General features: G+C 39.1%; 1 long non-coding RNA gene across 1 annotated transcript; it reads left to right on the top strand.

Annotated features, from left to right (window-relative positions):
* Positions 1-2602: 2602 nt before the first annotated feature.
* On the top strand, positions 2603-4871 carry LOC145657628 (uncharacterized). The gene is made up of 3 exons (XR_014123502.1): positions 2603-2774; positions 3407-3622; positions 4796-4871. It is a non-coding gene; the product is annotated as an uncharacterized LOC145657628 (long non-coding RNA).
* The last annotated feature ends 3406 nt before the right edge of the window (positions 4872-8277 follow it).

Below are 8277 nucleotides of genomic sequence, written 5' to 3'. Positions count from 1 at the left end.
TTCAGTGCCCCTTACCACACACTGTCTGAGCTTTGGTTTCAAACTGTCCTCTGCTGATAAACAATTGAAGAACTAATATTAATCAACATAATACATTTTTTTTTTTTACTTAAGGATTTGTTGTTTCCATGCGATTTTGAGTAGACATTTTGTTGGTGTGGTCAATGTATCAATATTATTATGGGAAATATTGAGGGTAACTATTTGAATACATTGGGTCCACTTGAAATTTAGTGGAAGTGAAAAAAATACTTAAATATAAAAGAGTGGTCACATCCTGCAAAGCTGTGTAGGAAGAACACTGAGAGCCATATGTGAAGATGTAGCCTACATTGAAACATTTAGCTGACACTTTTATCCAAGGCAACTTACAATTATGAGTGAGCACAACTCAAGCAAATGAGGGTTAAGGGCCTTCCACAGGGGCCCAACAGTGGCAACCTGGCAGTGGTGGGGCTTGAACTGGCATCCTTCCAATTACAAGCCCAATACCTTAATCACTGAGCTAGCACTGCCCACATTTAGAGATCACTGGCTCTCTGTCTTTGAGAAGAAGATGAGCAATGTGTGAGACAACAGCAGTTCCTCCCTCAGCACAGCTGGCTCTTCATCTGGTTCTGGGCTGATTGGAGATCAGTGGATTGGGTGAGTCAAGTACCTTAATCACTGAGCTACCACTGCCCTAACATCGAATAAGAAAGAAGTTGACTTAAAGTGTTTGTGTGATTTAGATTTGTTAAATACTGTCTTTATTCTTCTGAACGATCACCTTACTTTGTTTCAATCAAAATAGTTATTTTAGTTTAATAAAACCAGTTAAATTACTAGCCACCACATAAAGATTTTTTAGGCTGAAAATCTTTACATTGCGCACTTAATTTGTGTATGTTTTCTCCTAATGAATATATACTTCACAGTATGTAAATATTCAATATTATTAAGTTTACTTTATATTAAGTAGAGCTAGGGTATTTCTGTTACTTGGAAAAACTACTGACTTTATGTGACCATTAAACATTCAACAATTTATCTGAGATGACTATGGACAAAACATTTTACTCACGAAATCCAGCAAGCTTTTCCAAGTCTTTTCCTAAGCCACTGATTTCCAGTTCTGGTCCTGTAACACACCATGGGCCAGAACACACAATGCCCTGCACATTTAAGCCTTTTCCCCAGTTCTATCTCACCTGTTCTAACTGATTTGTGGAAATTAAAATATGCAGGTGTAAGGTGGTCTCAAATCCAAGTCAGCTTGGTGATACCAACATCCTACTGGGTGAGCAACCACACCCTAACAATGGTGGGCCTGTGTACCGAACAGTTAGAGCTTGGGTCAGGTAAAACAAAAGGAAAAACTAAACAGCACGCAGAGCGTGGGGAAAAAGGGAGAACAAAGGACAGCAGCCCCGATGCACTGGGGAAAACTCAAACTAAAACTTCCCAAACAAAACCAGAAAATGGGGAGGAACTTGAATGGCTAAGGGAAGCCTCCGGAGAGAGAGAGACTCAAGAGGGAAAACTGGAGAGAGGAGGGGACCTGTGAAAACACAGACACCCTCGCAGCACAGAAGTAACTTAAGTTACCAGCTAGGAGCTTTGCTCAGAACTTTGTCAAATACCCAGCACTGAGTGACTGGTTCACTGGGCTTATATAAGGTCTAGCCCAGCTGTTGGGTGTTAAGCCTGATTAGTGGTTTGGTTGACTCGAAGCCTCCCTGTGGGGGCCGGAAGGAGTCTCGGCCTGGTGCCAACCCTTACAGCAGGTCTGGGCGTGTCACAGGAGCAGGGTTGTTCTTACATGTTTTGAAGTATTAATATAAACTTCTCTCCAAATATGCTAATTATTATTTATATTAGTGTAGCATTTTCCAGTTAAGACATTCCTGGTATCTTGTGTGGTAGGTGTTTCTGATAAAAAGGTCAAAGATTGCAGGTACAATGTAGGTGGACATGCCAATACATGCCAATACAAACATCAAACTTATGACAGAATTAACATAATCAGATAAACCCATTTAAATTACATCTAGCCTTTACAAATCATGTAAATGTTACTGCAATGAACCAAGAATTATAAGCATTTTATTTAAACTTTTTGAGTCCATATATATTATAGTGAGATCTATTTAAATTAATGGGCTGGAGTGAATAAGTGTGCTGAAAAAATGAAATATGATACAAGAATACAACTGCTTTCTTTAGGTTTTGTTTTGGCTATTATTGTGCTCATGTTTTACATTGTATTCATATGCAAACATTTAACACATTGTAGCCTATATTTAATAAGCGATAATAAGTAGTTTAATAAGTAGTTTAGTATTTCACAATATGCTCCTTGGAACATATAGTAGATTAAAATAGAAATAATACCTCAATACAATAGGAGAACACGCATGAAAATAAAGAAATAAAACTGTTAAAAATGACAGAGCTCACACAGTGAGTAATGACATCTTTACTCCTGTTTTCTACTTCTTAAAATAACAGAAACAACTTTTAAAAATACACTGAAATGCCTAAACGGATGTGCAATAAAATCTTAGCCACTGCTTCCTTTAGCAACGATTCCACATAAAGACATTCTGTGGTGGGCAAGAACCTCCAGCCACTGGGTCTCCAGTGTACAGAGATTTGACTCTGTAGAGGAAACTTCTCCAGGGATGTATCATCGAAGAGTTTGCTCTGCGTAGGGATGATATATGTTCACAATGAAGATAAAACTGATTTTTTGTTGTTCGGAATTACACGGCCAGTTCTAGCACTCACTGAACGTAAGTTTTAGTTTTGATTGTTCTTGATTGTTTTTGATTATCGTAATAAGTAGGACTGAAACAACTGAAAAAAATTATAGGCCTGTTGAAGGTAGCCTAGTTGGAGCCTGCTTGTAAAATGTTCTCACTAGGGGCTCATTCCGAGAACAAATGCTGATCTGTGAAATCTTAAATCAAATTTTACTTTTAGAGGTTTTGCTATATTTGTATAATTGTCAGCTAAAAATGACCTCTCGTAAAATCCGACCGAGATACTTCCAGACTTTCGAGCGGTCTACAAACTGTATCAAAAGACTGAAAAAACAGACTGTGTCAAAAACGATACCCTTTGTCACTCCAAAAAGTAAAGAAAGATCAGATGTTATTGTCCATTTTTACCTGCACTTGTGTAATGTGTTATATAATGTTCATTGGTTCTGCTAGGAAGTAGGCTCGGACGTCCTGTCCACGCTTTGTAGTTGGTCATCTTTCATGTCAGTTAAAAGGCCCTGTATGCTGAAACTTGTCAAAATGTATGACCCTAGTGTGGGTATTAAATGTATCGCGTCATACCTCTGTTGTAAATTGTTGTAAGCTCTGTTGTAAACACTCTGTGTATTACAAATACATGATCCGGTCCGGAAACTCCATAGATAACATCACTGACTTAACTGAAGTGACTGTACTGGATGGCAGACAGATCGACTCCTACAGCAGCAGGGACAGAATCGGGACTCCAAAACAGGACTGGCTGAAGAAGCTTCCAGAGAGAGACCAGCAAACAGCCACTACAAACCTAGAGGAGTATGGAATATGGCTAAACAGCACACTCTATTTAGTTATTAAGGACTTTGGACACAATAAGTCAGGTGAGAACATTTTTTTTTTTTTTTTTTTTTAGTTCCTCCAAAATGTTGACATTATTAATGCAGCAGAAGGAGTAGATCAACATAGTTAATTCAGCAGAAGGAGTAGATCTGCATTATTAACACAGCAGAAGGAGTGGATCTACGTTATTTACTCATTATTTACATTATTTTAGAATGCAGATCTACTATCATGTATTTTATGAGTAAATGATCTGGCTAGAATGTATGCTATGAGTAAATGACAGCACTTTTGTAAGTCGCTCTGGGTAAGAGCGTCTGCTAAATGCCTTAATGCATCCACTTGGTCTCCTGCTGTGATGGTGGTGTGTAGTCTGTCTAATTTGAGTGTGTCGACTGTGATGATGGTGCGTAGTCTGTCTAATGTGAGTGTGTGGACTGTGAGGATGGTGCGTAGTCTGTCTAATGTGAGTGTGTGGACTGTGATGATGGTGTGTAGTCTGTCTAATTTGAGTGTGTCGACTGTGATGATGGTGCGTAGTCTGTCTAATGTGAGTGTGTGGACTGTGAGGATGGTGCGTAGTCTGTCTAATGTGAGTGTGTGGACTGTGAGGATGGTGTGTAGTCTGTCTAATGTGAGTGTGTGGACTGTGAGGATGGTGCGTAGTCTGTCTAATGTGAGTGTGTGGACTGTGATGATGGTGCGTAGTCTGTCTAATGTGAGTGTGTGGACTGTGAGGATGGTGCGTAGTCTGTCTAATGTGAGTGTGTCGACTGTGATGATGGTGTGTAGTCTGTCTAATGTGAGTGTGTCGACTGTGATGATGGTGTGTAGTCTGTCTAATATGTGTGGACTGTGATGATGGTGTGTAGTCTGTCTAATGTGAGTGTGTCGACTGTGATCATGGTGTGTAGTCTGTCTAATGTGAGTGTGTCGACTGTGATGATGGTGTGTAGTCTGTCTAATGTGAGTGTGTCGACTGTGATGATGGTGTGTAGTCTGTCTAATATGTGTGGACTGTGATGATGGTGTGTAGTCTGTCTAATGTGAGTGTTTACAGTGTGATGTTGTAAGGACCCAAGTTGCTGTGACAATGGAGGACTCCATTCTGTGTGATCACAGCTACATTGTGATGTTACCACCACATTGGCCCTGGACATTCAAAATATCTTTTTCATCTCAGCGATGTTTCTCCATCTTCTTACGTTTGTTAGGCTAAGTCCAGATAACATTGCGCTGACCTGATAGAAACGTACATGTAAAAAGGTTGTGTGCAGCAAACAATACTGAGGTGAACACATCACATGAATACATTACATACTTCCATATATTTATGCTGCAGGTATTTTACTTAAAGACAGATAAACTCACCAGTTGCATTTTATAGTGCTTACACCTGATTGGTGATATCACAATTAATCACTCACGTGATCATCCCAGTTAATCATCCCAAGTACATTTGACAGCTGTGTTTGATCAGTTCACAGGTGGGAGGTTTTGAAAGGCAAAGAAGTGATGTCATGTTAGATTTCTATGTCTAATGTAGAGAAGTGTGTTGAATAGAAGGGGTGTGTGTGTGTGTGTGTGTGTGTGTGTGTGTGTGTGTGTGTGTGTGTGTGTGTGTGTCTGTGTGTGTGTGTGTGTGTGTGTGGTGATTTGATTAACGTATAAGGCTGAGAATGTGCTTATAGTTGTGCAATTCTGGACTGAGGTTTTGCTATCTAAGTGTCAGATTTCACTAATTATATTTTTAATTATAGCGTGTAATGAATCATAAAAAACAAATACAGAGAAGCCACAGAGAGTATTTGCTAGATGTGTATTAATGCAGAGAGGCCACAGAGAGTATTTGCTAGATGTGTATTAATGCAGAGAGGCCACAGAGAGTATTTGCTAGATGTGTATTAATGCAGAGAGGCCACAGAGAGTATTTGGTAGAGTTGTATTAATACAGAGAGGCCACAGAGAGTATTTGGTAGATGTGTATTAATACAGAGAGACCGCAGAGAGCATTTGGTAAATGTGTATTAATACAGAGAGGCCACAGAGAGTATTTGGTAGATGTGTATTAATACAGAGAGGCTATAGAGAGTATTTGGTAAACGTGTATTAATACAGAGAGGTCACAGAGAGTATTTGGTAAATGTGTATTAATACAGAGAGGCTATAGAGAGTATTTGGTAAATGTGTATTAATACAGAGAGGCTATAGAGAGTATTTGGTAAATGTGTATTAATACAGAGAGGTCATTTTGCATGTGCTGCACCTGCTTTAGTGCTCTGGGAGTGTTTATAGTCCTGTGAGTTTAACACTTCATGACTGAGAGCTGCCTGCCCCAGCAACTTCACCCACAGCAACCATGACTTTGATCCCCATCTTCATCTGCACACTGGTCTTCTGGACTCAAGGTAACTCACTGCTTTACCTCTGTGGTAAACTATCACTGTGACACAGGTCTACTATTCTTATTTAAAATGCACTTTTCACAGATTTAGTAAGCTAAACTAAAGTATATACAAGTAAGTTTTTACTTTTTTGTATTTGTTCTTTTTTTTGTCCAGGATCCAGAGAGCAGGTAACAGTGACTCAGGATTCAGTGAAATCTGCTCTTCCAGGAGACACAGTCACCATCAACTGTAGAACCAACCCTGCAGTGTATTATTACAGCAGCTATGGACATTATCTACACTGGTACCTGCAAAAACCTGGAGAAGCTCCTACACAGTCTGGCCACAAATCAAAACATCAACACTCCTCTTCCCAGAAAATGACTTGTGGTCCTTGGTCCCTGTTGATTAGCATGGAGCTACCTGATGTTTTCCTTATTTAACTACTGGCTCTTTAATGACACAAACAGTCCCTTGACTGCCATTAATAAAGTCACTTCTCTTCATGACATGTGTCACTCCTCATCTCACATGTTACTGTGGTTTCCCAATAATGAATGTGAATGTGAGGAATCGTGACTCTCTCTTAATTCCACTGCATCAGATCTGACAGGTACATGATTTCCAGGTGTCATCAACACCAACATGAGCTCATGTCATGACTCATTAAGTGTAGAAAAATCAATGTGAAAGTGACTGCAGCACATAAGAGGGGATGACTGAGAGCTCTAAGAGGAGAGATTTTATCATTCATCTGATAAACACTCACACTAGTTCTCTGTGGTAAAAAAGACAGATGTGTTGTTTGCATATGTGAGCTGCCTCACTGCTCCACACACTTTAAGAGCTGTAGTGGTGATCAGAGAGTGTTCAGTCCTTTAACACACACTGACACACAGCACAATGGTGATGTCACTCATTCTACTGCTGGGGACCCTGGGACTCCTCACTCAGGGTGAGACAAAATGAAAAAGGTTTAGTGTTCATTTGTACTTGGTTTTGGATGGTCATGTTTATTTGTACTGATTTTTGTCCTTTTTTTCAGAGTTGCAATTTTTTTTATTTGGATTTTATTTTGATTTCAATTATTGATTTGATTTTAATTGTTATTTTGTATGTAATTATTTTTTAGAATCCTTTGGGTATGTAATCCTGACTCAATCTCCAGGATCTCAGTCTTTTCAACCAGGACAAACTGTTGCTATCAGCTGCAGGGCCGGTGGGAGTGTTGGTAGTTACCTCCACTGGTATCTCCACAAACCTGGAGAAGCTCCTAAACTCCTGATATATGATGCATCTACCCGTCAGTCTGGGATTCCAAATCGTTTCAGTGGTAGTGGATCTGGTACAGAATTTACTCTAAAAATCACTGGAGTCCAGGCTGAAGATGCAGGAGATTACTACTGTCAGCAGGGTTACTACTCACCATTCACACAGTGTTAGAGCACCATACAAAAACCTCCCTCAGCTGTAGAGGAACTGTTCTAACTCAAACACAAACTGATCTGAGATCAGCTGCAGAGCTACTATAGCTGCACTCAACTCAGCTCAACAACTCCAAAACACTACAGTACTGAACTGCTTGTTCTTTTAAATTGTCATCATTGTGTAATAGATTCTTACATCACTACATATGTAGCAGGTTAATGTCTTTCCTTTAAACCAACCCCTGATAACGTCCTGCTTCTACACTCAGGTTCTGGACAATGGCAGTAATATATGAACATCACTGTGGTGTATATGGACAGGTGATCACTACCTAGTGAACTGGTCTGAGTTACTCATGATTCTTTTAATCATTTTACTGCTGTTTTTAGCCTGGAGATCCTGGAAAAGCTGCTGAGGAAACAGTGTGTTAAACTGTCCACACAGCAACTTGTCTGTGAAGTTAATTCTTCCTTCTTTTCCGAATAAAAGAGTTATTTTAAAGTCCTGCTAATGGAATATCTGGATCATGTCAGGTGATGATGGGACAGACAAGGTGAAAATCCATCATTACTGCTGAAGTGAAGTTGAATACACCACCCTGGGAATTTCACTGCAATTCCACAAAATGTATCAATTACACAAACAAAACGGTTATAAAAAATGTTGTTATGCTTAGAAGAAAGGAATGTAGTTACAAAAAGAGTAATTTACTATTACATTCATATTATTTAAGATGAACAAAATAGTTGCATTTTCTTTAGGGTTGTGTAAAACAATTTTATAATAAAAGTTTTAAACTGATGTTAACTATGCAGGTATATATCTTATTGTTATCAACAGTGCATTGTTTATTAATAATAACTTTAAATCTCAGGTGAACC

The sequence above is a fragment of the Electrophorus electricus genome, chromosome 4 (assembly GCF_041902795.1).
Source record: "Electrophorus electricus isolate QZ-2024a chromosome 4, ASM4190279v1, whole genome shotgun sequence".
Classification (NCBI taxonomy): Eukaryota; Metazoa; Chordata; class Actinopteri; order Gymnotiformes; family Gymnotidae; genus Electrophorus; species Electrophorus electricus.
The sequence above is the reverse complement of the archived record's forward strand: the minus strand, read 5'-3'. Positions and strand labels throughout refer to the sequence as shown.